General features: G+C 45.6%; 1 protein-coding gene across 1 annotated transcript in view; it reads right to left on the bottom strand.

The window, feature by feature from the left end:
- LOC141132301 (uncharacterized) overlaps nucleotides 1–12,458 on the bottom strand; it is an 85,127-nt gene extending 72,669 nt beyond the window's left edge. Inside the window, exon 1 of the mRNA XM_073620570.1 lies at nucleotides 12,349–12,458. The gene's annotated coding sequence lies outside the window, so the exon portion shown is untranslated. The remainder of the gene's footprint in view (nucleotides 1–12,348) is intronic.
- Nucleotides 12,459–23,113: the final 10,655 nt, after the last annotated feature.

Genomic DNA, 23,113 nt, shown 5'->3' with positions numbered 1-23,113 from the left:
AAACATTAGCTTCATAACAACAAAAGGACTGCACAGAGTCCTAAACAAAAGTGAGAACCAACATCTGTACCTTCAATATTGTAGCACCCCCTACAATTGCTAGAGTTAAGGGTTTTCGTTGTTAGAGTAGGTACATTTTCAGGCTTGGCTGGCAGCCAATCCTGTGCATTAATCTGCATTGGGTAACTGACTCATCTAGGTAGGCTGGATGACTCAGCAGTAGCATCTCTGGTGACTCCACCCTGCTTGCTGGAAACTTGGAGAAGGTTCCAGAAGCAGTTGGGAGGGGTCTAGAAGGAGCTGGCTGGAGTGTTCTGAGGGCCCTGACCAATCCCAAACAGATGGGTTGGCAGGGGTTGCTCAGGGTCAGCCCAGCAGAGGCAGTGTGGAGTTTAGGTGGAAGATGGAGATGGAGTATTAGGCTGTCAAGGCCTTTGAGAGTAAGCCCTTAGTCTGGGGGGTGAACTCAGGCCTGGGCTCTGGTGCCCTGTCCTGGTCCTTCTCATGACACACGAAGGGATCCTGACCAGAAAGCATGGGAGCAAGGAGAGGGCAGTAGGAGGACACTGCTGGGCAAATCTCAAGGGAGGAAGACAGCCAAGAGGGCTGGTGAGTGCTGCAGTCAGAGGACTGAGAGGCATCCCTGAAGGGACTGGGTGCAAGCAATCTGGCATGGTTGCAGGGTCAGTCTGAAAGGACTGTGAAGAAGTAGCCAGGAGGGCTAGTGAAAAGGGGAGCTGCAGCCAGACGGGCTGGCGGTGCCTGAAGAAGAGGTGGTACTGGGAGCATTAGCCACTGGAATAGGAAAAATAAAGATAATCCAGTGCAGCGCTAAATAAACATCATGAACTTCAAATATGCATATAACAGTAGTTGAAATAATCCAAAAGAAAAATATCATAAAAGAAAAAATATCCAGAAAAAGAAATGTGATTTGCAAATGAAAAAAAAAAAAAATGAAAACATGCCAAAAACAACCACAAGATGGCAATAAAGTGCAATGTACTCAATACACCACACAGTGTCCATATAGTATTCAATCTGTAGTTCAAACAGCGTGACAGTCCGTTTTGTGATTTTTGAAGACAGTTCATATAGATATAATATATCCACACTGATCCACCTTTAGCTCCTTCTAATATTTCTCCTTTTTATGGATCTTCCTTATATTCAGGCAACCTTTCAACATATGATACACACCTTCCTAATAGTTACATACCTCCCAACATTTTGAGATGGGAATAAGGAACACCTACTAGCAAAAGTATGTAGGCATAGGACACGCCCCCTGCCAAACCCCCTTAAAAGGAGAATTAACCAAAAACAAAAAGGTTAATTAAATCCACAAGGGCTTTTTTCTACCACTACTATTCCTTTATATTAGCTTTTAAAATTTACAAATGCAGCAATTTAGAATTTAGATGAAAGGTTTAGCACTGGGAAACACTTTTTTAAAGATAAAAAGTGCATTTTATAATACAACCATATAGATCAGACTAAAATGAGGGACAAATGAGGAGGAATGTGGGACAGAGGTACATTGCTCCATATCAGGGACAGTCCCTCGAAATCAGTAACAGATGGGAGCTATGTAGTTGGCCTTCACTCACATTGCCCACATGCAAAGCAATAAACTTGAAATAGTGCTTTATCGTTTTATAGGCGATTCAGTGCAAGGCGATTCAGTGCAGCGGACGAAGGAAGCATTGCAAACCAGAGCTGAATTCCCGGTCCAAGGTGACACCATTGTCTCAGCACATAAGGGCAATGTATTTTTAAGGCTCGGTTTTATTTGTGAAAAGTGAGTGGAAATTATATATGTTTTTATGAATAAACTTCCCATAAAACGATAAAGCACTGTTTTAAGTTTATTGCTTTGCATATGGGCGATGATAGTGGAAGCCAAGGGTAACTATAAGGAAGGTGTATATCATATATTCAGGCAACCTTTCACCATAAGTAAGATCAATAAGAAGGAGAAATATTAGAAGGAGCTAACCAGAGGATTTATTATTATTTATTATTACCAAAGGCGCATATATACAGCCTATAAGGTGAGGGCATAACTGGTGGAGGGCACATCAAGATTTTTGTATATGCACAAAGGTGGATCAGTATGGAGATATTATATCTATATGAAAAAAAAAAAAAATCACAAAACGGACTGTCATGCTGTTTGCACTACAGATTGAATACTATACGGACACTGTGTGGTTTTGTCATTTTTTTCATTCTTTTATTTTTTTCATTTGCAAATCACATTTTTTTTTCTGGATATTTTTTCTTTTGTGATATTTTTCTTTTGGATTATGTCAACTACTGTTGCACTCTATTTTTACATTTATATGTATAATTTCTTTAGCGCTGCACTCAATTATCTTTTATTTGTTATGTGACACACTTAGGAAGTGTGGAGAGTGCCGGCAGCTTCTTCTAGGATTAACATAGCAGTTCACAAGGCTTTTTTACATATACACAGGAATAGGACAGCTAGCACCAAAGACCTCTCTTTTTGCTACAACACTATAGGGGCCGATGGTCCCTGCCTGCAGAGGGCATTCTCTTGGATCTGACTGAGATTGTGTTGAATCAAACAGTCAGTGCTAGCTGGTCCTGGGAATTGTAGTTCTACAAGCAAGTCTGTGCTGGAAGTAAAAGAGGAGAAGTGTGTATATACTTGATGTATATAGTGGAGTCCTTGAAGATTTCTTACTGATCAAGTGGGCATCCCATAACAACCTTTCCCCATCCAAGTTTAATCCACCAAATAAAAAAATTAGCAAGGACTGTTTCTTGTCTCCAGAGTGGAAAATTCACATGCCTGGCTGTGCAGGGTGGGAGATAACCATATTCACCAGCGGCAGCGGCTCCTATGGGGGTAGCCCTACATTTGGGGGCTCGTTCAGGATATCTGCCCATGGTAAACCTGCCGGCTGTTGCTCCTAGCAACCAGAGTTTTTCATTGTGCCTTGTTCCAAAAGATCACCGGAGGGGTTGAACCAGGGAAGGACTTATGTGCTCTGTCTATTTGTGACTGTCCCTTCAAAACCCAAGTGCCATTGTCCATAGCAAACCAGCAGGAGCTGCCTCTGAAGTTATTGCTGCCCTGCTTACCCAGTTGCCCCAACCATGGCTGGGACGGACAATTGTTGTCAGGTACTCACTAAGGCCGAGTTGCTGAGAGAGGCTCCCCTTGCAGCTGGGCGCACGACACCCTCAGGAAGTGGCACAGTGGGTATCGGGCACGAAGGAGCACGGCTCACCAGCAGGTAGTAGAATAGCTGGGAGGTTCTTCAAATAGAGGGTGCTGGGTGGCTGACACCCTACTGGAACTGGCTAGGCAGGAGTCTGGAGAAGAAGACTGGAGCCGGCAGAGGTTGCAGAGGGTCAAACACAAGACAAAGTCCGAGAGCAGGCCGGGGGTCAAACACTGGTAGTCAAGCAGGCTGGAGATCAGAACACTGGGAACAGGCAGAGAGAAAGTCCAGAAAGCAGGCCAAAGGTCAAACACGGGTAGTTCAGCAGGTTGAGATCAAACACTGGGAAAAGGCAGAGACAAGTCCAGGAACAGGCCGAGGGTCAAACACAGATGATCAAGCAGGTAGAGAAGTGCAGGGAATATCCAGAGGTCAATCACAGGAGAGGTTCAAGCGAGGTCAAGGACAATCTGGGTCATGACAGGCAGGCACAGGTACACAGGTTCAGGAATGTATCACAGGAGCTGAAAAGACAAACCAGCAACAAACACAGGAAATGGTCGTCTTTATATAGGCCCGCCAGGGGGACGTCCTGCTGTGCGCGTACACGTTCGTGCTGATGCGCTGCGTCGTGCACCCACGTGAGCTAATCCGTTCGGGACACGCGCTCGTACCCGCCGATCGAGTGATGATACACGCTGATGAGCAATTCCACCACGCAGGCGCACGGGGAAGCGTCGATACTGGCAGGCCCTGATTCTGCCATTTCCCTGACACTTGTGCTCAAACCTGCTAATCATTAAATTTACTATGTGCTGTCACCCATGGCAACCACGGCGGGCAAGCGCGCCCATGGATTACAAATATGTCCAGTGATCTGCTAATGTTGGACATAGTGACTTCATGCTTCAAACTTCTGCTATTGACAGTAAAGTGTGCCTGGAAATGTTTACTGTTGCCCATGTTGATCAGGGTAAGCCAGCGGGTGCCTGCCAAAGGCACTGTCCTAATCTTGCTCATTACAGTGAGATATGTGCCATGGACTTTATTATTACCCCAGGCAACCACAGTGCAAGTCAGCGGCAGGCGCCAACCTGTCTGAAAGCTTGGAGGTGGAGCTACACCCTGGAGGAGATCTAGTGTACCCTGCTAGCAGAGAGTGGAGTGTGCTTGTGTGTTTCCAGCGCTGACCTGGTTGCTTGATCTGCAGGAGTGGACACTGGTGGACAGCGGTGGACACATCACTGGGGATTCACCCTTAGGATAATTGAGTGGACAGAGCGACTATGAGCGACTATGCCTGCTGTGTCCTGAACGCCAGATACAAACTGCGGTGGTCAGTTCCTGGGTCTGGTGCGGGCATAGCGACAAGCCGTATACCAGGCTAGTATCCAGTGACCAGGGGCCACAGTACTACTATGTGAACCTACAATCAGGACTGTACCAATTACAACCGTGAAAGTCCTGGAAGGCTGAAGCGGGCCTTGGATCATCTGAGCAAGGCGGGGTCAAGTCGGAGCCTGGTAACTCCCCTGTGAAAATTAGTGACATTGGAGAAAAAGAAAGAAGATCTGCTGTGGTCTGCAGCCCGGTCGGGGACCTGGTAACTGTAAGTACTGCCCAGCAGGAACCAGAAAATGTCCCTGAAATTCCAGCTGCCTATGTGCTCTGCTGACCCCACCTGAAAGGAGCCCATGCAGGAGGGAGATGTGCCCTCAGGTGAGCCAGAAGGGAAAAGCACAGACAGGGCCATAGATTGGGGTTCCCCTAGACTGCAGGCAGAATTTGGGTCCCTGGAAGATGAGATAGCTGATTGGTTGTAACACTGTAGCTTGGAGGAGGAATGGGGGATGGGAGGCTCCCTAGTCCAGGAAGAGATCCAGCTTGAGGTATTAGATGTACCAGATCTGCTGTGGGACCCGGAGAAGCTGCAGGAATCCTTGTTAGTGCAAGAAAGATCTTCTAATCACTATCTTCTCCTGGCCCGGATGTCTTCCCCGCTCCCCTGCTGGGAGAAGACCATGGTCTGGCAGGAGGGATTCCCACATCAACACATTCATGCTACCATGGGTTGCAGAATAGAAATCTGCACTGTGTATTGGCCAGCCAAACACATATATATAACGTATACAAACGCATATATGTTACTATGCTGCAATCAAAATAGTCGCTGGCCACATTAAAGTATAGAGTGCAGAGGGATTAGAACACCACCCACATAACAGCCTATTCCCTGTACATTGCTAGGAATGAACTGGGTGGGTTCAGTATGCTGCCATGGAAAGGCACCAGGAAAAGAAAATTACGGTAAGTATGTGATAGATCAATAAATAGCTACCAGGATGGGAAGCTTCAACAAACCTTATAATAAGAATGTGAGTAAGCTACTGACTTTATGCCAAAGACAGGTGTACTGAAGACTACTAAGTCCATCAGTAGTACTGAAAGAATGCACCATAATAGAAGCTGATAGGCTCTCCTGCCTGTCACGTTGGCTGAGATCTCTGCATAAGGTGCCAGTGATGTCCAGATGCTGCTGGATGAACATACAGCAATTACTTTAAATGGTTGCAGTCTGGCCTTATAGCAGGACCTTAGAATTAACTTTAGGAACTACAAGCCGATTGTGCGATGGAGCCTTATACCATTACAATAAAGGTGGAGTAAAAACTGCACCTAGAACCTGTTGCAAATTAACTTCTACACTGCTGAGATAACTTAACTAAAATGTTTGTCTATAAAGTGACAGGGCTGTGGCAATAATGTTACAAAACAGTGAATATAAACAATGTATCAGATATGTGTGTTAAAACTCCTATAAATACGTGAAAATACAATTATCCCCAAAAAAGTGCTGAAATGCTAAAGTACACTGAATCATTATGATGTACAGTGATGAAAATCAAAAATAAAGTGTAGACTTCTCAAAAATTCTGAAGAATATAAAAACAAAACAAAAAAAAGTGAACAAAATACAAAAAATAGCCTCACAAATAGATAAAGTCTTCTTGTCAACGTGATAGATATGTGATCAGCATGAACTCCTCCAATCAAGTGAATCGTCTTTTTATATAGTTCCAAATACTTATGTCTAAATAACTTCACTAGATGGCAATGTTATGAATAAAAAACAAACTCGCGCCACCAATGCAACTTAATGCAGCTGCTGTTCCAAACTTAGGTTAAAAATTAGGTTATATGATCCTCAAAATTAACCCACAGACGTGTTAGCTCCATGTGTTAGAACAGTGCTTGCAAATGCAAATGAGTGAAATATAATATAAATTCATTATAGTGCAAATATACAACTCTCAGACAAAAAAACATGGATACAAATAATGAAAAACAATAAAAGTGGTCAGTGCCAAATAGGTGTGATGTTCAATATGAGAAGTCCTTTCAACAATTGTTAAAATGCCATATTGATTTCTTCAGCTGCAATGTCCACTTTAGTGCCATCAATTCATCACATCTACAGTATGATGTAGGTCGGAGGTCCCCACTCACCAAAGAGAGTTGACCCTCTTCTTGTATAACAAAAAGAGTCAAGATCACTTAGTGGTCACCCAGAGACCAGGGGTATTCTCCGGCCGCCCTCCGGTAACCTTTCCTGGTGGCGGTATCACCAGTGACTCTGGTAGCAAGATTGTTAGTGGAGTAGAAAGAAAGAGAAGGACAGGCTTCTCATAGCATACAATTGCTTCAGATTTATTGTAAAAACATCCGTTGACGATGTACATACCTGTACATAAAAATGTAAAAACATGGGCATCCCATTAATGCAAAGGAAGCCGTGGGCCACTAGACTCTAATTTGCGTTCCACTTGCATAGAAAGTTACGCACCTTGCATTCCAACTTAATAGGTTTCCTCACTACGTAACATCTTCAGAAGTTGGAAGTTGAGGTGCGTTCCCCACACCTTTATACAGTCCCCGATCATTAGAACAACGCCCCTTTCCCTTTACATAAATTATTTTATGCATATCATGTGGCAAACCTCAAGTCTTTCCGCTCATCCCCTAAATAGGATGTTGTGTTTGTCATTCCTCAAGTATAATGGAAATGGACTTTATCATATATACACTATCCTAGGTTGCCATGTATAACTATCCCATTGTGTACCGGCCATCTAGTGGCTAAAAAGTAATTTACATGCAGAATGGTTAGCACTGGACATTATTACCCAATACCAACCTATAATCATAATTGTTGCAGTGAGGTGTAAGTTTCAGGGAAGTGCCTGAAAATTTATGCTGATGAAATTGGCATAAAAAGCACCTTGGAATTAATTAAGAAATAATAATATAATAATAATAGAAAGAATAATAAAAAATACCCTCAGTTAAAGGTGACATAATTTCAATATAAATGAATGACTTATTAGTCCCACCCATCTATATAATGTGATATTGTACTGCATGTACTATAATCTGTCCATAAGAGGGGCCTAAAAAACGAAACCTAAGGGGGAAGAATTTTTACCCATGTGGGTTTTTGGTATAACCCAAAGGTGAAAGCTGACTTCTGGATTGCCATATAATTTGCACAGTACATTTAATAATTTGATATGAAGCAGTTTATGTTTATGTCAGTATTCATAGCATAGGGACTCATAGTGCATAACTCATATATCCAGTGTGTCTCATTTTGTGACACAGTTTTTCGCATGTTAGTGCCCCTCCAGTGCCTCTCTATTTTACCAACGCTACAAAACATGACTAGACTAGGGTTTCTATGATGGTATAGCCTAAGGTGGTTAGAAAGGCTATATACTTTGAAGCCCTTTTTTATATTATTGAGATGTTCTCCCATTCTTACTGCCAGCTTTCATGTTGTGCGGTCAAGGCACTGTTGGCCACACGGACAGGAAAGCAGATAAGTGACATGTGTACTCTGACAAGTGATGAGTTTTTTTTTTTTTGTTTTTTGTTTTTATCAGAAAAATACATTTTATTGTAAGACAAAAAAAGAAACATTCCAACATGTACAACATAATCAATACAACGACCCATACTAATACAGGATGTACGATATATGCATATATGCAAACTATGAGTGATGTATAAAAGTAATCAAAAGAAAAATATACTTTGTGTCATATCAAAATTACAATGTAAAAGAACAAACACAAGAAGGAAATAGAAAAACAACAAAGAGAATGAATGACTCCATAGGAAAAAGCTTTCACTTGGCGCAAATCTACCTGTAATGTTTTAGCCCTCCAATAATCTATTTCGCACCAACTGATGCGGTGCAAGACCTGGAGCATCCAACCAGTGTTGCCACAAAAAATACAATTTTTTTTGCACATTTCTATGTTGGTATGTTAGTTTTTGACGAATAAGCATAGCGTTCACCTGCTCCACCTATTGCTTTCTAGTTGGTACATGAGGGGAGATCCAATAACTGGCAATTAGTTTGCGAACAACATATAGTAAGCGCAATACTGCCACATGGGCATTTGGAGTTAGCGTATCTATTTCCAGGGCTCCCAAGAGACACACAATTGGGTCACTCACAAGCTGGAAGTTATATACCTGTAAAATGGTATTGGTAACCTCTGCCCATATCTTGGGGCATCTCCATAACATGTGAAGGAGGTCCCTGTGATCTCGTTCACATTTTGGACAAAGAGGAGTGTCTTTACTTCCCCACTTATGTAATTTGTTTTCTATATACCCTGTGCAGCAAAAAGTGATGTGAAAGTTTCTGTGAAGCCGAAACTGAAACTAGAGGTGCGGATGACAGGCAACGTTCCCAAATGTCTCCATAGATAGCACCCACATCCCTCTCCTATCCCCTCCTACATTGTAGTGCAGAAACATTCTGTAGGGAGTCGAGTAAGATTGAATAGACCCGTGAAACCATGCCTCTCTTGTCTGTTGCCAGTAGAGCATCATGCACTATGGGATGATCTGTCAAAGTAAGCCTGGATAAGAGAGACTAAGAGTTGAGAGCATGTCTCAGCGGTAAGCATGCATAAAATTGGCTCTTAGAAATAGAAAATTCCCTTTGTAAGTCCATGAAGGATTTAAGTACATTACCTGCATACAGCTGGGACATATACCTGACACCTAGCCTCTCCCATGCCCCGAAACCATCCAGCTTAAAGGGGTTGTAGAGTCAGAAGATTTTTTTATCTTAATGCATTCTAGGTATTAAGATAAAAAGCCTTCTGTGTGCAGGAGTCCCCCTCAGCCCCCCTAATACTTACCTGAGCCTCATCTCTGTCCAGCGATGTCCACGAGTGTCTCGGCCTCAGAGATTCTGTCTCCTGATTGGCTAAGACACAGCAGTGGTGCCATTGGCTCCCGCTGCTGTCAAAGTCAGCTAGCCAATCAGGTGAGAGGGGGCGGGGCCATGCCTGTGTCTGAATGGACACAGGGAGCTGTGACTTGGCTTGAGTGCCCCCATAGCAGGAGGGAGGGGCCAGGAGCATAGAAGAGGGACCCGAGAAGAGGAGGATCCAGGCTACTCTGTGCAAATCCACTGCAACAGAGCAGGTAAGTATAACAGGTTTGTTATTTTTATATCAATAACATACCTGGTGATGGTGCCCTAGATGTAAAAATAAAATAGTGTAGCTGCCCCTTTAAAAAGTGAAAAATCACTCCTAAATATATAGTGACAACAAATAAAGGTGTTGGCGCTTAAAATAGTTTTACAGAGAGTGAACAAGTGACGTGGCACGTGCCAAACATATTGCACATTGAGTGTCAAAAATGGTAAATAAATGCAAACCAAAGAGTCCAATGTGACAAAACCCAACACCAAATACATAACTTTTGAAACATGAAAAAGGTGCTTCTGAATAGATGTGTCTTCAAAGGCTTGACCATGAATGCTCATGAGGTAGATGGCAACTCACCAGAGGTATTTGACTGCTTTTTACAGCAAGTCAAAATGCGCTTTTGAAAAAAACACATGGATTCCTGGGTTTACACCCCTCTACTCCTAAATTGACAGGTACGTTAAGACACTTCTTAATAAATATAAGAGCACAAATACGTACTCTAGCCTTCTTCTGCTAGTAATGACAAGTGTTCAACTTCAGCCGCATCTCTAATGCTGTTGACCTGAATTGTCTCAAAGAGAACCTGTCCCTGGAAGGCCATGCAGGCTACTTCTTCCAACTGAGGAAATGCTGTAGCAAGGTTCTTACCTAGAGCCTCCTCTGGTTTCTTACCTGGCTCCTCTGGTTCTTCTCCATGCATGGTAAACTTACTTACCTTAAAGGAAAATGGCCAGCAGGAGCAAAGCCTCCCTGCTCTCTGCTGCAGGAGGCTTTATGCAGTTGGTAGCAACAGTTTTGGAATGCAGCTTCAGTTATTCACAATAACTTGGATATAGTAACTTCACCCAGGCCCATAGCAATCCTTTGCGGCTATGAATAGTAGGCAGAAGAGTTTCTATCTTGTAAAGGATAGTTCACCCAGGCTCACAGCAATCCTTTGTGGGCTTCTGTCACCCTTTATTAAAGTGGATGTAAACCCTCACATATACCCAGTGAAGGGAACAGCCTCAGATGATACACAGAGATGAAACAAATCTCCCTACATAAGTTTTACATGTATTTCTGCTGTCTTCATCTTTATATACTGTTTAGAAAGTGTACATCGCGTTAAGAGATTTTCTCTTCCTGGTTAACACTGCAGTGAAGCTTGGGCATACAGCCAAGACAGCTGATTGGAGGAAAGGCACACACCCCCTCTCCTCATAGGCAGTGGCGTCTCCAGCTTTCATTTATGGGGGGACAGGGACAAAAGTAGGGCGACCAACTATAAAATGCAATTCTATACCCATATATTTCAAGAATAAAATAAAAAAATTATTTGAAAGTTCAAGTATTGTACTTTCAAATTTCAGTACAAACAAATGGCTACTGCCCTTCACCTATAACTAGCCTTTGCAGCAAGGAGCACATGGAAGGGCAACGCATGAAAAACAAAACCAAAGACATTCCCACATCAACTTACTGACCAGCCTGCTAACCAATTAAATTATTTTGTCCAACAGTGTGCGTTAAAAAACGGGGGTTTAGTCAGCATACATTTGCAAATACATGCATAAGCTACAGAGCCCCATCAAGGCACCCCATTTTCTGTAGTCCTAACTCTAAATTTTGAGAGCCTCCACAGAGGCTTCCAACCAGTAATAAGCTTACACCACAGACAATGCACAAAGTGCACCCCACTCTGGATATCACTGTTTCAGCTCTGCCCCTCCGCAAAAACCCGCTGTTGGCTGATGTCACAGAGCTGGTCCAGGCTCTGCAGGGATCATGGCCAGTGGTTCAGGTGACAAAAAAACCATGGCTCAAATTCCTACTTTTTGCCCTCTTACTGCAAATGTAAATGAGCCCTTACATTGGTGGCATGTATAGTTATCAGATTAGTGAAAAAACCCTTTATGGTAACATGAGGAGGGAGAGGGAATGTTCACTTTACTTATATTGAGATTGATTGTGATACAACATCAGCAATGTTAGGGCTCATTCACACCAGTGGCTAGGGGGCTGTAAAAGTCTTCAATTGAGCCACATTTTTACCACCCCCAACTGCTACCCTTTAAGCTGCATAGGCAGCAGCTGGAGGTGTTCACATGCTGTAGTCTTGACATTTTATGTCATGGCAGGAACCTTTGGCTTTTGGCAGGTGCTACCAACTACTGAACACAACCCATTCAAGTGAATAGGGCTGCTCTGCAATGCACAGTTGTGGTGTACTAGTGTGGGGTTCAAGGTGATACAACACCTTCTCACCACCTGCCTAATGTTTTCTAAAGAGCAATCTAAATGTTGATTGCTCTTCAGGAGGGCAAAACTAGTGTGCAGGAGACAAAAGGGTTAAAGATGGAGCTGGCAGAGACAGGAAAGGAGCAGAACACACAGATCTCATGGGTTCTTTTCTCCCTATCACAGAAGTCTCTGTAATAAACATGATTTTTGCTGATATAAATCAATGTATGAGATCTGTGTTCTGTCCCTCTGATGCTGAGGATCGAACAGCCTGGTAATTACGTGTTTTCCCCTTGTCCTGTCCCCACTATGGAGAACACTGCCTGCACTAAACCACACACCTATCACTCTGCAAGCTGCCTGCTACACAACCTTCTTCCCCCCTCTTAAAGTATACATAAAAAGAGACTCACATGGGAGTTAGAAAGCTGAGGGGTCTGGCTTCTTCCTCTGGAGCTGCCTGAAATCAAAACAAGGCGGCAGGGGAAGTGGGAGGGGTTGTAGCACAAGCCCAGCATGTTTGGATAACACTGAGCAGGTACTTCCAGGATCCCTCCCTCCTTATGCTGCACGGGACAAATGAATGACATCCTCTAGCCCTGCAACATTCGCGGACGATGTGCTCTTCTACATAAGCAACCCCAGGACTACAATGCCAAACCTAATAAAAACCCTCAAACAATATGGTGAAATATCAAATTTTAAGATTAATTTGGGGAAATCTGAAATTTTAAACATAAACCTAAGTAAACCTGAAGAGGAGAGGTTGAAAAGGGAATTCCAGTTCGTTTGGAAGAAAGAAATAAAGTACTTGGGAATAAAATTAGCAAGTTCCTTGGAAAAGCTCTATAAAATAAATTTTATACCCTTATTAGATGAAATTAAAACCGAGGGAAAAAAGATCCTTAACAGACCGTTATCTTGGATGGGGCGTATTAATTCCATAAAGATGGTTCTCCTCACCAAAAATTACATATAAGCTCCAAATGCTGCCAGTAACGCTACCGCAGTTTTATGTCAGAAAGTTGAAATCAATAATAATGAACATTATTTGGAAAAATAAAAAACCGAGAGTCTCCTTACAGACATTAAAACGGGGGGAAAAAAAAAAGAGGAGGACTGGCTGTCCCTGATATTCAAAAATATTACAAGGCTATAATTTTGTCAAGAGCGATTTGAATGGGTAAGGGATAACAAAAGAAAAAAAGATGGGTAAATATTAAAAAAAATTACAGTAAGGCACATTTGGGAACCATAATTTGGAACCCTCCTCACTACAGAACGTTTGACGAAAACACACACATATTGACACGGGCCGCATTGAGAATTTGGGACACGACGTATAAGCACTTTAATAAGATATATAATTCACCTTTAATACCACTATAAGAGAAAACGAATACTTTGCACCAGGGAAAACAAATATTGGGGGGGGGGGGGGGGACTGGATAAAAAACGATAGGGCCCAACTTAGAGATATAATCAAAAAAAAAAGGGAAAATAGTTTCACTTCAAGAGTTAAAACAAAACAATGAAGCATGGGTAATTGATGAATGGAGGTACATGCAACTGGAACACTTCGTGAAGAAACTACCTCAGCCAATAAGATCAGGAGACGAGCTGACTGTGTTTAAAAAAAGGCTGTGTTTAACAGATAATACGAAAAATACTATATCTAAGGCTTATAAAATGTTGCTAGCGGAGGACGAAGTTGAGATCCCTCCATTCATCAAAAAATGGGAAAGGGAACTGGGGACGCAGAAAGACACAAACACTATTGGGAAAATTCTGGACGTAGCCCATAGTTCGGCAGTTGACACAAAAACGGTCGAGATGAACTACAAATGCTTAACCAGCTGGTACGCAACACCTGACAAAATTAGCAGACATCAAAGGGGTAAGTCGGCAGAATGTTGGTGGGGCTGTAAGGAAGTGGGCACTATGGCCCAAGTTTGGTGGAATTGCCCAATTATCAGAAAGTATTGGAAAAAGATTTTAGCTTACATAAAAGAAATCACTAAAACAGAGGTAGCAGAGGACCCGTGGACAGTGCTTTTCCATGGTACAGAAGGAGACGTGAAGCAGTATAGGGCTTCCCTGGTCCCACATTTATTAAATGCTGCAAAAAGGCTAATTCCTAGGAATTGGCAAGTAGTAGGAAGCCCACAGATTTGGGAGAGGATAAATGCTGTTGAAGAAACTTATAACATGGAACGGACGTCCTACAATAGAGAAGAAAATAGAGAGGTGGTTGTTATGTTATGTGGGAGTGTTGGAGTAAATTTAAAAAATCATGGAGTTATGCAGAAAAACTTAGAATCTAGAATAGTAATGAGGGAGAAAAATATAACGCACAGTGGGTGTGTGGGGTGGGGGTCTGAAGGAGGGAACAACCATTTATCGGTAGTGGAATAGAGAGTTATGATAAAAGAGGAATACTAGTTTTACTGTAAGATTTGGGGAAAATTTTGTAATTGCACTTCTTTACTATTTTTTTCTTGATGATAAGCTACGATGATGTGAAAATGAGAAGAAACTGGTATGAACAGCTGAGCTGAATTAAGTCTCTCAAAGAACTCACTGAAGTGGCAAAAAAACAAACAAAAAAAAAAACAAGGCGGCAGGGGAAGTGGGAGGGGTTGTAGCACAAGCACAGCATGTTTGGATAACACTGAGCAGGTACTTCCAGGATCCCTCCCTCCTTATGCTGCACGGGACAAATGAATGAGATCCTCTAGCCCTGCAACTGGCATTCTGTTTGCGATCTCCGGACACACAGGGGCGGGCTGAGGGGCGGGAGTGTCACTGGTAGCAGCAGACCCCATTAGTGCCTGTCAGGGCTGGCTCAGCCCTTCCTTCTCTGAGCTGGCCGCTCAGCTGTCGGCTAATTGCCAGCTCTCATCTCTCTTCACAGTTAAAGTGGAGTTCCACCCAAAAGTGGAACTTTCACTCATCAGATTCCTCCCCCCCTCCGGTGACACAGTTGGCACCTTTCAGGGGGGAGGGGGGTACAGATACCTGTAATATACACTTCCGGCATAGATAGCCGCAGAATCTGCGGTTATTTACGCCACTTCCTGCTCCCTCCCCACTGCCTGCTGGGAAACACACGGGTCCCAGAGGCAGCAGGGACCATCCGTATTGCGCTGCGCGACTCACGCATGCGCAGTAGGGAACCGGGAAGTGAAGCCGCACGGCTTCACTTCCTGATTCCCTTACCGAAGATGGAGGCGGCAGCACCCGAGGACGGAGGGACGGTTCGGCCTCGGGTGCCGACATCGCGGGCGCCCTGGACAGGTAAGTGTCCATGTTTTAAAAGTCAGCAGCTGCAGTATTTGTAGCTGCTGACTTTTAAAAAAAAATTTTCGGCGGCGCTCTGCTTTAACCAGCTGTTGTGGATCTGCTCGTCAGTCCCGTCTACTTAAAGATCTTGAGCTCACTTCATTTCTGCCTTCGCCTTAGTCACATCACAAGAAACCATCTCCTGCGTTCCTGTTTAAAGACTGGCTTTGATGACATCCCTTCTGGCTTCTTATCCTGCTTGCTGTTCCTCTACTTGGATCCCTGACTTCTGGCCTGGCTGATTAACCGATCTGGTTACTGAACTGTGGCTTGGCTGATTACCTGATCTGGTTACTGAACTCTGGCTTGGCTGACTACCCGATCCGGTTACTGGACTCTGGCTATTCTTTGACTACGCTTACTAGATTTACCTTTTTATTTTTATTAACAAACAAGTGTGATTTTACTGTACTTCTGTCTCGGTCTGGTTCATGGTTTCTGACAGTAGGCCCTCTTGGCTGCTTTTTCTCATGGTCTCTCCGATTCCATCAAGGATGAGATAGCAGCCTGAGATATACCCACTGAACTGGAGAGCTTGATCTCGTTTGCCATCCTCATTGACTCCAGACTCAGAGAAAGACTTTCTTTTAAGGAGCGCTTGCGGAAGCCTCCTGTACGTTTGCCTCCGAGCTTTGCAGTCTCACCCGTGCCTCCCCCACCTCCCATGCCTCCTGGTACCGAGTTGGTCAGTGAAGATGAACCCATGCACTTGGGCTTCACGCATCTCCCTGCGGATGAGAGAGCCTTTAGGAGGAGGGAGAGATTGTGCCTTTTTTGTGGCCAGGCAGGTCACTTTTTGAAGTCTTGTCCTACCTGTTCTGGGAACACCTGGACCTTGAGGTCCTGTCATGGACAGACCTTAGGTGGTGTTGTGTCGTCCTCAGTTATCCAGAAGGATAAGCCCCTGGTTTCGATCACCCTCTCTTGGGCTAAGTCGTCTATTGAGATACAGGCTCTAATCGACTCTGGGGCTGCAGGCCTGTTCATTGGTGCTGCCTTTGTATCAAAGCACTCGATTCCACTGCAGCTGTGTGACACTCCACTTGCCATTGAGGCTCTTGATGGGAGACCTCTACAGCCTGCCCATGTGACTTATGAGACGGTTCCATTGTCCATGGCCGTAGGGGCTCTTCACCATGAGATAATCCAATTCCAAGTGATTTCCTCTCCTAAGTTTCTGTTGGTTATTGGTTATCCTTGGTTACAGAGGCACAACCCCTCTTTTGATTGGCTCCATGCTGAGGTTCTCTCCTGGTCACCACAATGCAGTGAAACATGCTTCCGGAAGGTAGCCAAGGTCCTGTGTACCTCTTCACTCTCCTCCCTGCCAGAGGAGTACCGTGATTTTAGCGATGTCTTTAGCAAAGGTCAAGCCGGTAGTTTACCTCCACACCGGCCATATGATTGCGCAATTGACCTTCAACCTGGTGCCACTCCCCCTCGTGGCCGGGTTTACCCTTTGTCGGTCTTGGAGGATAAAGTCATGGAGGAGTATGTTGCAGGCGCACTTTCTCGGGGTTTCATCCACAAATCCTCATCTCCTGCTGGTGCTAGTTTCTTCTTTGTGAAGAAGAGGAGCGGTGAACTGAGACCTTGTATTGATTATAGGGGTCTCAATCATTTCACGATTAAGAATGCCTACCCGATCCTGTTGATTACAGAGTTATTTGATCGCCTCAAGGGAGCAACGGTTTTCACTAAGCTTGATCTGAGAGGGGCTTACAATCTCGTGAGGATTAAGGAGGGCGACGAGTGGAAAACTGTGTTTAATACCAGAACAGGCCATTATGAGTATCTCGTAATGTCTTTTGGCCAGTGGTGTAACTAGAACCTTCAGGGCCCCGGTGCAAGAAACCATGATGGGGCCCCTCCCTTTCATCCGAGCCCCAGGCTTCCAATTTTGGGAGGGTGACCATGTATATTGTCCCAAAACCGTGCTTCCCGCATGCTCCCTGGGACGTGCATCCAGCGCAATCACAGTGGCCCTTAACCATGTGATGTCAGCTGATCACATGTAAACAGACTTGCCGGTTATTTATTTATTTATTTATTTATTTAAGGTACTTATATAGCGCCGTCAATTTACGCAGCGATTTACATATACATTGTACATTCACATCAGTCCCTGCCCTCAAGGAGCTTACAATCTAAGGTCCCTAACTCACATTCATATACTAGGGCCAATTTAGATAGAAGCCAATTAACCTACCAGCATGTCTTTGGAGTATGGGAGGAAACCGAAGTACCCGGAGGAATCCCACGCAGGCACAGGGAGAACATGCAAACTCCAGGCAGTCCGCAGCCCTTTCCTCCCGCCTATCAGTGCCCATCAATGCCGCCTACAAGTGTTACCTATCAGTGCTCATTAATGCTGCCTATTAGTGCCCATCAAATCTGCCTAACAGCATCCATCCGTGCCACCTATCAGTACTCTTCAATGCTGCCCATCAATACTGCCTATCAGTGTTCTTCAGTGCCCATCAGTGCAGCCTATGAGTTCTGCCTATTAGTGCTCATCAATGCCCATCAGTGCCACCTATAAGTGCCCATCAATGCCTCCTATCAGTGCCTCCTATCAGTGCCCACCAGTGCCCCCCATCGGTGCCCCATCTCAGTGCCCCCTAGTGCCTTCTCAGTGCCCCCTAGTGCCTTCTCAGTGCCCCCTAGTGCCTTCTCAATGCCCCCTATCAGTGCCCCTAGTGCCTTCTCAGTGCCCCCTATCAGTGCCCCCTAGTGCCTTTTCAGTGCCCCCTATCAGTGCCCCCCCTAGTGCCTTCTCAATGCCCCCTATCAGTGCCCACTAGTGCCTTCTCAGTGCTCCCTAGTGCCATCTCAGTGCCCCCTATCAGTGTCCCCTATCAGTGCCCCCTAGTGCCTTCTCAGTGTCCCCTATCAGTGCCCCCTAGTGCCTTCTCAGTGCCCCCTATCAGTGCCTCCCTTCAGTGCTCATCAGTAAATCCTATCAGTGTCTCCCATCGGTGCCCCCTATCAGTGTCCCCTATCAGCACCTTCTATCAGTGTCCCCTATCAGTGCCCCCCATAAGTGCCTTCTATCAGCGCCCCTATAAGTGCCTTCTATCAGTGCCCCCTATCAGTGCCCATCAGTGTCTTCTATCAGTGTCCCCTATAAGTGTCCCCTATCAGTGTCTTCTCTCACTGCCCCCTATCAATTTCCCCTATCAGCGTCCCCTATAAGTGCCTATCAGTGCCCATAAGTGTCCTCTATCAGTGCCCCCTATCAGTGCCCATAAGTGTCCTCTATCAGTGCCCCCTATCAGTGCCCATCAGTGTCCTCTATCAGTGTCCCTATCAGTGCCTCCTATCAGTGCCCATCAGAGTCCTTTGTCTTCTCAGGACAGCACGGCTCTGAGCGGAGAGCTTGTCTCTCAGGTGTAACAGCAGCACAGAGACACCAGCATTGACAGTTTTATATCCCTCTGACAGAGACCGTCCGGTCTGTCCCCTCTCGCACGGGATGACAGAGGACACACAGCTGATCTCTCCCTTCTCCCGCCTCCCCTCTCCTGTGTGCTCCGTGGGAAATGTGAGCTCCTTAGCTTCACACTTGACTGCCCACGGAGCACACAGGAGAGTGGAGGGGCGAGAAGGGAGAGATCAGCTGTGTGTCCTCTGTCATTCCATGCGAGAGAGGACAGACCGGACGGTCTCCGTCGGAGAGGGATATAAAACTGTCAATGCCGGTGTCTCTGTGCTGCTGTTACCTGAGAGACAAGCTCTCCGCTCAGAGCCCTGTGAATAGCAACCCCGCTGGGCCCCCCCACAGTGACAGAATGCCAGGGCCCCATCACAAGTGCGACTGTGGCAACCCTGGTAATTTCGCCATTGCTTTTGGCCTTTGTAACGCCCCGGCAGATTTCCAGGAATTTATTAACGATGTCCTCCGAGATTTGTTGCAGTTATGTGTGGTGGTTTATCTTGATGATATCCTCATATTTTCCAAGTTCCTGGAGAGCCACCACACAGATGTCTGTGGTGTGCTTCAGAAATTAAGAGAGAACAATCTCTATTGTAAACTGGAGAAGTGTGAGTTCCATCGGGAACAGGTTAAATTCCTGGGCTATGTCATTTCCACTGCTGGGTTTTCGATGGACCCAGAGAAACTTTCAGCAGTCCTACAGTGACCTCGACCCATGGGGTTACGTCCTCTGCAGCGTTTCCTGGGTTTTGCCAACTATTATCGGAAGTTTATTCGTAACTTCTCGTCTCTGGTCAAGCCCCTGATCGATATGACCAGAAAGAACGGTAACCCACAGAGCTGGTCTCCAGAGTCCATTAAGGCCTTTGAAAGTCTCAAGGCTGCCTTTGTTTCTGCTCCTGTGTTGGCACATCCTGATCCTATGTTACCTTTTATCCTTGAGGTTGATGCTCCTGAGAGTGCAAAGCATCCTTGTGGCTACTTTTCCAAGAAATTGTTACCTGCCAAGTGCAATTATGAGATTGGTGACAGAGAGCTGTTGGCAATCATTTTACCTCTGAAAGAATAAAGACATCTCCTCGAAGGTACCACTGTGCCGCTTCTCATTCTTACTGACTATAAGAATCTTGCATTCTTGTCTGAGGCTAAACGCCTCTCTCCCACAAGGGCGCGATGGGCTCTTTTTTTGTCAAGTTTCAATTACATTGTCTCATTCTTACCCGGTACTAAGAATGTAAGGGCTGATGCCTTGTCACGACAGTTTTCCTCCACTTCCAATTTGGAGTTGGTTCCGGTTCCTATGATTCCTCCTGATCGTATTCTGGCTACGTTTCGCACCAGTCTTACTTCTCCTTTGGGTGACAAAATTCTTGCTGCTCAGGTCGATGCTCCTTCTGAGAAACCTTGCGACAGTTGCTTTGTCCCAGAGTGTCTCAGTTCTGCTGTGCTCCAAATTTACCATTCTCCCAAGGCAGCTGGCCACTCTGGTAAGAATCAACTCGTTTGGGCCATTTCCCAACAATTCTGGTGGCCTAGTCTACGTGATGATGTAACTGCCTTCGTAGCTGCCTGTTCCGTATGTGCTCAAAGTAAGACTCCACAACACCTTCCAGTGGGCCTCCTACAACCCATACCTAATGAAGAGAGGCCCTGTACCCACCTGTCTATGGATTTCATTGTGGAGTTGCCCAACTCCCAAGGCAACACAGTTATCCTTATGGTGGTTGACCGGTTCTCAAAGATGTGTCATTGTATTCCACTTAAGACGTTGCCTACTTCTAAGGAACTGGCTTCCATTTTTGCTCAGGAGATCTTTCGCTTACATGGGCTACCCAAGGTGATTGTCTTGGACAGGGGTAGTCAGTTTGTGTCCCGGTTCTGGTGAGGCTTTTATACACAGCTGGGAATTCAGATTGCTTTCTCCTCTGCATATCACCCACAGTCTAATGGGGCCGCAGAACGAGCCAATCAGTCCTTGGAACAATTCTTTCATTGCTATATTTCTGACCATCACAACAACTGGTCAGACCTATTACCATGGGCGGAGTTTGCTAACAGTGCCTTGAATTCTGCTTCCCGATTATCTCTGTTTATGGCGAATTATGGTTTCCAACCTTCCATGTTGCCTGACTCGTTTGTTCCGCAGAGTATTCCTGCGCTAGAGGAGCATCTCCGTGGTCTTCGTTCCACTTGGGCACAAGTCCAGGAGGCTTTGTGTCATGCTAAGGATAGGTACAGACTCCTTGCTGACCGCAGACACCTGCCTGCGTGTTCCTACCAGGTTGGGGACAGGGTCTGGCTGTCATCTCGCAACCTCCGACTTCGTGTTCCCTCACTGAAGTTCGCACCTCAGTTTATTGGGCCTTTCTGTATCCTTCTCAGGATTAACTCAGTGGCTTACGCGTTGGACCTTCCTCCTGGTATGTGCATCTCAAATGTGTTTCATGTCTCCTTTTTGAAACCGTTGGTCTGCAATCGCTTTACCACCTCGGTGCCACGTCCTCACCTTATACAGGTAGAGAACCATAAGTATGAGGTACAATCCATTGTTGACTCCCACAGGTTCCATGGGCGCATACAGTACCTGGTGCATTGGAAGGAGTACAATCCGGAGGAACGCTCCTGTGTTTCATCCTCGGACTTACATGCTCCTGCCCTCCTCCGTGATTTCCATCAATGTTTTCCCCTCAAGCCCAGTGGTCCTCCGAGGGGGAGGGGTCGTTGAGGAGGGGGTACTGTCAGGGCTGACTCAGCCCTTCCTTCTCTGAGCTGGCCGCTCAGCTGTCGGCTAATTGCCAGCTCTCATCTCTCTCCACAGTTAACCAGCTGTTGTGGATCTGCTCGTCAGTCCCGCCTACTTAAAGATCTCCAGCTCACTTCATTCCTGCCTTCGCCTTGGTCACATCACAAGAAACCATCTCCTGCATTCCTGTTTAAAGACTGGCTTTGCTGACATCCCTTCTGGCTCCTTATCCTGCTTGCTGTTCCTCTACTTGGATCCCTGACTTCTGACCTGGCTGATTACCCGATCTGGTTACTGAACTGTGTCTTGGCTGATTACCCGATCTGGTTACTGAACTCTGGCTTGGCTGACTACCCGATCTGGTTACTGGACTCTGGCTTTGTTTTGACTACGCTTACTCTATTTACCTTTTTATTTTTATTAATAAACAAGTGTGATTTTACTGTACTTCTGTCTCAGTCTGGTTCATGGTTTCTGACAGTGCCTCCTGTCAGCGCTGAATGCAATCTGCCTTCCAGCATGGCTCTGAGCTGAGAGCGTCTCTCTCATGGAGCAGCTCAGAGCCTGAGAGCTGGCATTGATGTCTCTCTCTCCCTTCTTTCCTCTCTCGCACTGAATGATACACAGCTGATCCACTCCTTCTCCCCCACCCCTCCCTTGTGTGTGCTCCAGGGAAGTCAAGTGTGCAGCTAAGGAGCTCACACTTCCCGCAGTACACACACAGGAGAGTGGAGGGGGAGAAGGAGCGGATCGGCTGTGTATCATTCAGTGCAAGAGAGGAAGAAGGGGAGAGCGAGACATCAATTATGGCTCTGACATCACTGGTCGCTAGACGCGAGGCAGTTATAGCAACCAGTGGCCGGGAGTAGACTCAGGAGGTAGAGGCAGAGCTGGAGCCAGCAACACAGCGGCTCAGTCCATACATGTCCCCTGCTTTCCCAGTGTCCGTTTTTTTTTAGTTGGGGGGGCACATAGGGGGCACAGTATAATGTTGGGGGGCCATGGCCCCCTCTGGCCCCCCCTAGTGACGCCACTGCTCATAGGTAGAGACTTTCAGCTCTGATCGTTGAATCATTCAGCTCAGTGCTAATCTATTTATAGCAAAACTCTGGCTGCTTTTATCATTTGTGAAGGAGAACTTGTCAGGAGTTATCAGGCTGATAACTAGGGTTGCACTGATACCGATACTAGTATCGGTATCAGTGCTGATAACGAGCGTTTGCACAAGTACTTGTACTCTTGCAAATGCTCCGAAGCTTGACCCGATACCTGGGCTGTCAGGGGTGATCAGTATGGTGGGGGGGGAGTTACAAGCACCGAGCTTCCTGTACAGATTTTAATAAAGCGGCTGACAGCTGCTTCTGATTCTCTCCCTCCCACGGCTTTCAGCTGCTTTATTGAAATCTATACAGGGAGATCGGTGCTTGTAACTCCCCACCGCACACTGATCTTACCTGACTGTCCCGTGTCCTCCCCTCTGTGCTCCTCCGGGCCCCCTCCATGTTTTCTGTGTGCTCTGTCCCGGATCTGTCAGGTTGGAGAGCAGAGGAATGAGCTGGTAAATATGCCATTTACCGGCTCCTTCCTTTTTTGAATGCACAGAGTAAGTGATCACTGCCTTTGTCCATTCATACCTGAAACATCATCTTCAGTGCAG

Source organism: Aquarana catesbeiana, linkage group LG03 (assembly GCF_042186555.1).
Source record: "Aquarana catesbeiana isolate 2022-GZ linkage group LG03, ASM4218655v1, whole genome shotgun sequence".
NCBI classification, from domain to species: Eukaryota; Metazoa; Chordata; class Amphibia; order Anura; family Ranidae; genus Aquarana; species Aquarana catesbeiana.
Note: the sequence above shows the minus strand (reverse complement) of the source record. Positions and strands in the feature narration are given on the sequence as shown.